This window comes from Spinacia oleracea, chromosome 3, assembly GCF_020520425.1.
Source record: "Spinacia oleracea cultivar Varoflay chromosome 3, BTI_SOV_V1, whole genome shotgun sequence".
Classification (NCBI taxonomy): Eukaryota; Viridiplantae; Streptophyta; class Magnoliopsida; order Caryophyllales; family Amaranthaceae; genus Spinacia; species Spinacia oleracea.
This window is the reverse complement of record NC_079489.1, coordinates 29,831,157-29,840,891: the sequence shown is the minus strand read 5'-3', so window position 1 is coordinate 29,840,891 and position 9,735 is coordinate 29,831,157.

Genomic DNA, 9,735 nt, shown 5'->3' with positions numbered 1-9,735 from the left:
GTCGAAAGAAAGATTTAAGTCAAAAGAAGAATCCAAGTCATCAAGATGCCAAAATTAATGAGCACACATCGAAAAATAATAAGGGCACGTACCCTTGCCAGAAAGAGCACTCACACTCCTAGGCACTTAGTGTTAGGTTATGATTCATATGACAATTCATAAATCATGCGGAAAAACCATAAACCCAGGAAAACATATTATTTACACATAATCATTTAGCATAGATTAGATGCATACTCTTTGTTGCGTGCCTTCCCTAGCTGCGCCCGAACCGAACAAGAACAAGTCTTTAGGACTCCAAGTGTCGTCCCTCCGTAGATAGTCCACAGCACGTCCGGATCCGCCTTAAGATTGACCAACTAGAATCGCCCTTAAGGTACTATTATTTTCGGCACTTTATAGGCAAATGTGTGACTGAATTTTTTTCTCAAAAACTCACTTTGAATACTTTGAAACTTGTGTTATAAATTGTGAGCCCTAGCCTCATATTTATAGCGGTATGGAAAGGGAATCGAAATCCTATTCAGATACAAATTAATTAAACCTAGAATCCTACAAGAACTCTATTTTAATTAATTTATCAAATAGAATTAGGAATTTAATCATTAACCGAACTCTGCATGTTTTAGGAAACGTGCACGAACACAAACACTTGCACACACACGCACGGCAGCCACTATGGGCCCCATGCGTGCGCGCGAGCAGCAGCCCACTCAGCGCCCGCGCGCGCTGCGCGCTGCGTGTGCTGTGCGCGCTGTGCGCGCTGCGCGTGCAGTGCGCGCTGTGTGCGCTGCGCGCTGCGCGCAGCCTGCTGGGCCTGGCCTTGCGCTGGGCCTGGCGTGGCTGTTTGTGCGGCGCGCTTGGCTTGCTGGGCGATGGCCTGGCTTCGTGCTGGGCCTCGTCCGGCAGGCCTCGTCCGATGCTTATTCGTACGATGCGCTTCCGATTAAATTTTCCGATTCCGGAATTCATTTCCGATACGAACAATATTTAATATTTCCGATTCCGGAATTAATTTCCGTTTTGAACAAATATTTAATATTTCCGTTTCCGGAATTATTTTCCGATTCCGGTAATATTTCAGATTCTGACAATATTTCCGTTTCCGGCAATATTTCCGATTCTGGCAATATTTCCATTTCCGATAATATTTTCCGATACGTACCATGTTTCCTTTTCCGGCAACATCTACGACTTGGATAATATTTATATTTCCGATACGATCCATATTTCCGTTTCCGGCAATATCATCGTTTCCGGAGTATTCATTTCTTGCCTGTGACGATCTTAGCTCCCACTGAAACCAAGATCCGTCGGTTCCGAATATTCATAGATGGAGTATTTAATGCCATTAAATACTTGATCCGTTTACGTACTATTTGTGTGACCCTACGGGTTCAGTCAAGAGTAAGCTGTGGATTAATATCATTAATTCCACTTGAACTGAAGCGGCCTCTAGCTAGGCATTCAGCTCACTTGATCTCACTGAATTATTAACTTGTTAATTAATACTGAACCGCATTTATTAGACTTATCATAGAATGCATACTTGGACCAAGGGCATTATTTCCTTCAGTCTCCCACTTGTCCTTAGGGACAAGTGTGCATTTCCTAATTCATTTGTCGCTCGATGCTTGCTCTTGAACATAAGGTAAGAGTTGTCATCCTTATTATGTCCAGAGGTGTTCCTCGGTTTCAGAGTTCAACTGATCAAATAAACAGATAATCATAGCCTATGATTCATCCGAGCACGGCCATGCATTTCACAGTTTCTAGCTCTCCGAGTGGCCTTGTACAACTTTTAAGCATCTCATCCCGATTTATGGGAGGACAATCCCAATCTTGCGATCTTGAGATTAGACTTCGTTTGATAGGTGATTACCTGAGCGTTGCCTTTATAGCCTCTTTTTACGGTGCGACGGTTGGTCAACGTCAAAGCAACCAGTTCTCAAACAAGTAATCTTCAAATCACTCAGGTATTGAGGATTTAGTGTCTAATAATTTAATGAAATTTACTTATGACAGACTTTCATCTCTTACAGTAAAGTTTCATAGGTCTCGTCCGATACTAGTCTTCCCAAAGTAAGTATCTATGCAAATGATTATGACATTGCCATGTCCACATAGTTCAAGAAACAGAACTACTAGTCATCTTGCATTCTAGTCGTCTAACGTTTTCTATGCGTCCGATTTTATAGAAAACTCCGACTAGGGACCATTTTCAACCTTTGACATTCAAGTTCACTTGATAGACATTTCTTAGTCACAGGACTGGTCCTGACAGTCTATCTTGAATATATCGTCAAATTTGAAGGGACTCATCATTTAATACTAAACTAAGATTAAATGGAATATGAAAATACATTTCATATATGATAAATGTTCAACCCCAATGTTTTACAACCATGGGCCTCAAACCCATCTTCTAAAACAATTCATGGAATTCAAAGCTATGCTTGATTTCCAGTGCTACAACGTGAGTGTTGCTTCTCACTTGTTGCATAGGTTTAGTTATCATGCTTTGCCAATCTTAATATCCTTTTCATCGAATGTTCTTCGAGATATGATGATAAGATCTTTTCGAGTTTGTTTATTATGTGATCTAGTCTTTCTTACTTCGATGGTGGTTTTACTCATTTTGCAATGAAGGACCATCAAGTTAGCAGACGTTTTTCTTGCTTCAAGAGTGGTTCTACGCATTTTTCAATGAAGAACCATCAAGCCAGCAGATAGGTGATCTACCCAAGTTCAGTGAAGAACTCTTTAACATAAACAACCCTGTTTTATTGCTTTTTAGGCAATAAGTACTTTTTACTTCAACTGTTTAGGTTGCTAGTGATGCTTTGTTTGGATTTACCTATCCAAGCAGTTCATAGATATGTGGAAGACTCTCCAACTATATCTTAGAACATAGAAATTATTATTTTAATTTCCCACGCAACAACTCATGGTCTCCAACCCATGTTGCCATTTTCAAAACACGATGCTCTATTGCTCGTCCTTATCAATGGTTAACTCCAAATGGTCTTGCTTGATCCTTTGCCAGTGTTTTATGCGTGTAGCATCAATATTTAGCATATCTTTATTTCCTTGAATCAAGAACTATTCCTATGTACCTTTTCAAGTACCATAAGTATTCTTGATCTCAATCTAGTTGATCTTTACTTAGATCAATAGAGATTGGTATATGTTCGTCATGGCTAAAGTCATACGATACGTTTTTGGCGATCCTCATATTATATCATACATGATAAATTCTTTTGCAGAATAATTCCCAATTGAATTCTATTCATGTAACTTTAGCTTATCTAGTTTCAGTAGATACTAAATTTAGCTAAATTCTTTGACATATAATATAGGTTAAGAATCTCATTTAGACTCTTTGATGTTTAACTTAGTAAATGCTTATACATAGTTCAAACATCCTTTACTTAGATTTATTCACATGGGTCGAATATCTCCAATGGAGACTTTCGTGTTTGATTTAGTAAATGCCATTACTTAATCCAAAACAATATCATAAGATCTTTGTAAATAGATCTTAATACCCAGTATGTACTAAGTTTCGCCATGGTCCATTATTGATGAATAATCTCAAACCTAAGTCATTAGCATTTGAATGTTATTTCACAATAGAGAGATATGTGTGATACACATAGGACCAAATAAGTTTTATGTACTCCCACTAAACTTCTTATATATCTATAAGAATCATGTACATTTTGTGAAACTAAAATACTTATTAGCTTCACTAAAATACATTTCTAATTCCCAATTGCTTGCTTAAATCTGTACTTAGATTTTATAAGCTAGCTTTCCTTTTCAAGCATCTATTTGGATCCACAAATCCTATGACATGCCATGTACATAGTTTATTCCAACATTTGATTGAGGAATACTTTTGTCATCCAATTGCCATATTTACCAATATGCAATCATTGCTTGAATTATAGACTTGAAGCATTACGATTTTGCATGAGGTTTCAACACAATCCACATTGTGAATTTGCTTGTAACTTTTAGCAACTAATCTAGCTTTGTGTGTGAACACAATTCCATGTTTGATGGTTTTTATCCTTAAAACAAACTTGCAACCAATAGGTGTGAAACTATTCTTGCAAATCAACAAAATTTCAATTTTGTCATCAAAACATTGAGTATGTTTTATGGCCTCTAACCATTTAAAAACATTTGAGTCTATATATGGCCTCTAACCATTTTAGGGAATCTGGGTTTCGTCATAGCTTTCTTACAAGTCACAAACTCATTAATCTACATGATAATAGTTTGACTGCAAGTTGTAGGTTTCTTCACTATTTAATAGAAGAATCTCATAGTTTCATTGACCTGATCTCTATGTTTCTTCACTATCTAATAGAAGAATCTCATAGTTTCAGTGACTTGAATTCTATGCCTACTTGGGTATAGAACATCAAACAATAGAATATCAATAGCCACTTGAAAGTCCTTTGAATATTCTGTTCTCCTTGAAGCACTTGTAAAGTCTTCTAAGAGATGTCTATTCTTTAAAGCCACTTCTAAAATCCTTAAAGAATAAGTTCGGATTTTCTGAAGCACTTCGAAAAGCCTCTGGAATGTCCGTTTATGTTTGTTGTTCGTCTCGAAGACTTTCGAGGTCTATTTTCTCCCACTTGTCATTTTGGAAACGAATCTCCAAAAGGACATTATTTCGAGCAAACAAACATTATGTTCTCAAAAATTCGTGGTAGAAACAATACCCTTGTGTCTCATTTGAATAAATCACAATGAAACATATATCTATACTTGGGCCTTAGTTTGTCGAATGACAAACACTAAGCTCCCACTGAGTTTTGCAACTCTCTAGATATATTTTATGAAAAGTTATTCTGAAATTACTTTTCAATAGCTTTGACGAATTTGGTTTAGTTTGGTGGTAGTTGAGCATTTTGTTTTAGAAATTATAGGAAAAGTCTTTATGATTCATCATTAATCGAATCAAGTACTAATTGACTTCGATTATTCCAACTAAGATATGCCATATCTTATGGAGTTAGATTGTGAAATTACAACACACAATCATTGATGATCATATTTGGTCTCAAGTAATCATTAACATGATCTAACCTAGATCTTTATGATTTCTTACCAAGTGGATTTTATACTTCTGAATCTTTGAACTAGCCAAACAGATTCAACTTATATCACATTTGAGTAAATAAACCTATATTCACTCAAATCCATGTGAAATAATAAAGTCATAAAATCTTTCTTTAGCTTTGAACTTCATTGTCTAGGCGTTCTAACAATAGTTCATATCTTTTGTTACTTTCAACAAGTAAGACTAGTTGTCTTGAATGATCTAGAAATCAATCAACTTTCAAAATTCCATCAAAATAGAATTTTTGAATGTTAACTTATTGATATGGTCTAAGCAACAATGCCAAAGATTCGTGGAACTCAAATCAAGGGGTTGATTTGAACCTAGTAAAGTTCTTTAAAGAGTTGTTTGTTTTAATCAAGCATATTGACTCAACCTGTAATTGACCATTTCATTCAAATAAACAAACAAACATTGTTTTTGTTTTTCTTGAATGTGAGTCTTTCTGTTGTTTGAAGCAGAAATTTAGGTATGCTGATTATGGAACAAAATAGCCATTAAGTTCCAGCCTTTGAAAGGACTTAAAACAAACTAGATGACCCTACAACTAATGTAGCATTGCCATGCTTCATTTCCCACTTGTAGGTCATTAGTGTATCCTAGCTTCCATTGTTTGAGTTATTACCGAAGTAAGAACCTCAAGCGGTATATGATACCAAGGAAGTTTGATTGCTAGGTCACTCCTCTTTAAACATAAACTTATAGGTAGAAACGGAATCGTAAATTCCTTTCATATGTTCCTTTGTTTTCCTATTTCTTGTACCCTTTCTTATAGTCTTAAGAATTGAATTCTTTAGTGTTGACTTTTATACTTTGTTAGACATGTCCAATGTCACCAACAAGGTTCTTTACCATTTTGATTTATGTTGAATATTTTGTTTCAACTAGATGATCTTACCAGAAGCTTCTAAAGTTCTCTAAGCATCGATCTATTCGAATGTCTAGGGACTAGACTCATTCGAGAATTAAATGGACAAAGATATTAGGTTGTTAACCATTGGTAAAGCTGAGCGTATTAAACTCAATGCTTTATGATCTCAAAACTACAGTGTATTTTGAATTCACAAGCACCAATTGGTTTGCTATTCAATTTTGATATTCGAAAACAACCATAAAAGTCGATATAAGAAACGTACATTTTAGATTGCTCACTTTCTCTCTTTTCCGTGAATCGTTCTTGGATTCACTACCAATCGAGGAAATTTACTGTTACCTTTCTAAAAGGATTTATTGCAGTGCAAGATATTTAATTATAAACAATAATTAAAACATACATTGAAGCATGCAAAGTCTAAACATTTATCATGAATAATAACTTGAAATTAAAGCAACCATGCAATTCAAACAAGTTATTAGCATTTTATTCGAATTATGTGTTCCGGCAGGTGTGAATAAAATGATTCCAAGACCCTAAAACCATTGAAGAACTAAGCACAGTTTGTCGACTTAATCCTAAAACATTTTAGGTAAGCAAAAGCCTTTTGCTAATAGTCTAGAAACTACTCTTGGTTGATAGGTACGTCTAAGAACTTATTAGGTAAACCTATCGAATTTGCCACGACATAAAAGGACTCCTTACTTATATCGTTGAGTTTCACCAAAACTAACATGTACTCACAATTATTTGTGTACCTTGCCCCTTTAGGACCAATAAGTAACACCTCGCTGAGCGAAAACTATTACTAGATTGATGTAAAGGATATCCAAGCAAGTGTATATTTTGGCATGGCACCTTTTAACTCAATTTTTAAGTTTGGAACTTAAGGCTCTTACTATGTTGGTTAGATTTTAAGTGAACTAAAATCCTTAATCATGCAACATAATCAAGCTTTTGATCTCATGCATTTTAAGACATATTTAAAAGCAATAAATAACTTAAAACATGCATAAGATATTTGTGATCTAGTATGGCCCGACTTCATCTTGAAGCTTTGACTTCAAAGTCCGTCTTGAAAATCTCCGTGGGAGGCACCATTTTCTTCAAATAGGATAAGCTATAACTAATTACAACTATTTGATGGTTCGCATACCATATTTGAATTGAAAAATAACTTTGGTACTTTAGACCAATTACATTCAAATTAATGGTACGCAGACCATATTTTCTATCCTATTTGGGCCATACTAGTCACTTCATAACCTGCAAAACAGTACATATACAATATATACCATTCACCCATTCATTATCATGAATGGCCCACATAGCTGGTTAGTAAAACACATTATGCATCACGTAAACATTTGCAGCAATTAATCAAGGGCACCAATAATCTACCAATTATTCAGTCCTTATTAATTCTAATCAAGTTGTTTTAACCTTAAGGATTTGTAGACCTAATCAAGAGTTTATGACTAAAAAGCGCTCCCACTTAAACCAATAAATTCATATGCTTTACCAATTTTAAACATAAAAATGTATTTCTAGTCTAACCGGAAACATACAAATTTAATTAAAATTTAAAGCTCATATAAATTTATAATTGAATCCAAAAAGTTTAATTTAATTTCAGCCGTATTTAAATTAATTCATGATTTTAATTTTAGTAAAATAATTAGAATAAATAACATTTATTATAATTATAATATTCAAAATTAAAATCCAAGAAAATAATTTAAATTATTAATTTTAAAATTAATTAAAATTACGTGAACTGAAATTTTCAAATTAAACATTCAAAACGATCTAATCGTAACGCAAACACCCTACGCGTTGCACGCCCATGGGCCGCACGCACACAGCCATTGCTGGCCATGTGCGCGCAGCCCATGCGCTCGTCGCATAGCTGCTGCATCCCTATCGCAAGCCTCCGCACGCATTGGTGCTCGCTGCGCGCGCCAGCGCTCATCGCACGCGGGCTATCGCTCGCAGTGCGCGCGCGACATCGCTCGCTGGGCGCGCGAGCCATCGCTCGCTGGGCGCGCGACATCGCTCGCTGGGCGGGCGACATCGCTCGCTGTGCGCGCGAGCAATGTTAGGCGCAGCGCTCGTGGCACGCGAGCTTGCGCTCGCTGCGCGCGAGGCTGCGCGCTCTTGTGCGAGGCAGCGCGCGTTGTGGCGCAGCTCGCTTGCTGCCCACACGCGACTGCCTTGGCTCGCCCTACGCCCATGCCCATTCGTCCATTGGTCGTGGCACACGACACAAGGCAGGGCTGCTGCCTTGTGCTCGTGCACTACGCCCTTGCTCATTGCATTCGTGCCGCATGGGCGACGAGCTCCCTTGCTCGTCGTCGCATGCCCGCATTATACAACACCCCTTAAGGGTAACACGAAGCGTCCATTGCTTCGTGCGTGCAAGTTATATGAACGAATCGCATAAAAATTTAAAATTTATATTTAAAATTAATGACAAATTAATAAATAATATTAATTTCATAATTTTAGGGCGAAAAAATCGAAAATTTATTATCCAATTGATTTCCGATTGTTATGGATTCAAGTCTAGGTCATAAAAATTTAAAATTTATCGTAAATTTACAATTTTTATGGTGGTTTTTAATCATAGGTTTCTAATTAAATTACAATTAATTATGAAAATCAAATTAATTCTAAATTATTCTAATTTTCAACAAATTAATCATAATTACAAATTAGATTGCATAATTAACAAGACTAGGCATTCAAACTTGTTAAACATATGCAGTAGGTCAATCAAAAATTCAAGATTTATCAACAAGAATCGCAAATATTTAATTTAACATCTTAAATTTACGAAATTTTGCATTCGAAAAACTAAAACCTTCGAAAAGTCATAGTTAGGCTTCGAATTTGAGAATTCTGGGTTCGGCAGAAAAATATTATTTTTGTCAAAATTTTAGAATGCCTTTTACATGAGGAATTGACACAAAAATCACTCAATTCGGATGAGTAACGAAGAAACTGCCGAAAAACTGCGTACGTATAATTAAATAAACGCAATTTGCAATTAATTAACAATTACGAAAATTAATCACCCCTTTTAATTCTTGCAAATTTGTAATATTTAACCATGTTCATGCAATTTAGATTATGAAAATAATAAGGGGCTCGTGATACCACTGTTAGGTTATGATTCATATGACAATTCATAAATCATGCGGAAAAACCATAAACCCAGGAAAACATATTATTTACACATAATCATTTAGCATAGATTAGATGCATACTCTTTGTTGCGTGCCTTCCCTAGCTGCGCCCGAACCGAACAAGAACAAGTCTTTAGGACTCCAAGTGTCGTCCCTCCGTAGATAGTCCACAGCACGTCCGGATCCGCCTTAAGATTGACCAACTAGAATCGCCCTTAAGGTACTATTATTTTCGGCACTTTATAGGCAAATGTGTGACTGAATTTTTTTCTCAAAAACTCACTTTGAATACTTTGAAACTTGTGTTATAAATTGTGAGCCCTAGCCTCATATTTATAGCGGTATGGAAAGGGAATCGAAATCCTATTCAGATACAAATTAATTAAACCTAGAATCCTACAAGAACTCTATTTTAATTAATTTATCAAATAGAATTAGGAATTTAATCATTAACCGAACTCTGCATGTTTTAGGAAACGTGCACGAACACAAACACTTGCACACACACGCACGGCAGCCACTATGGGCCCCAT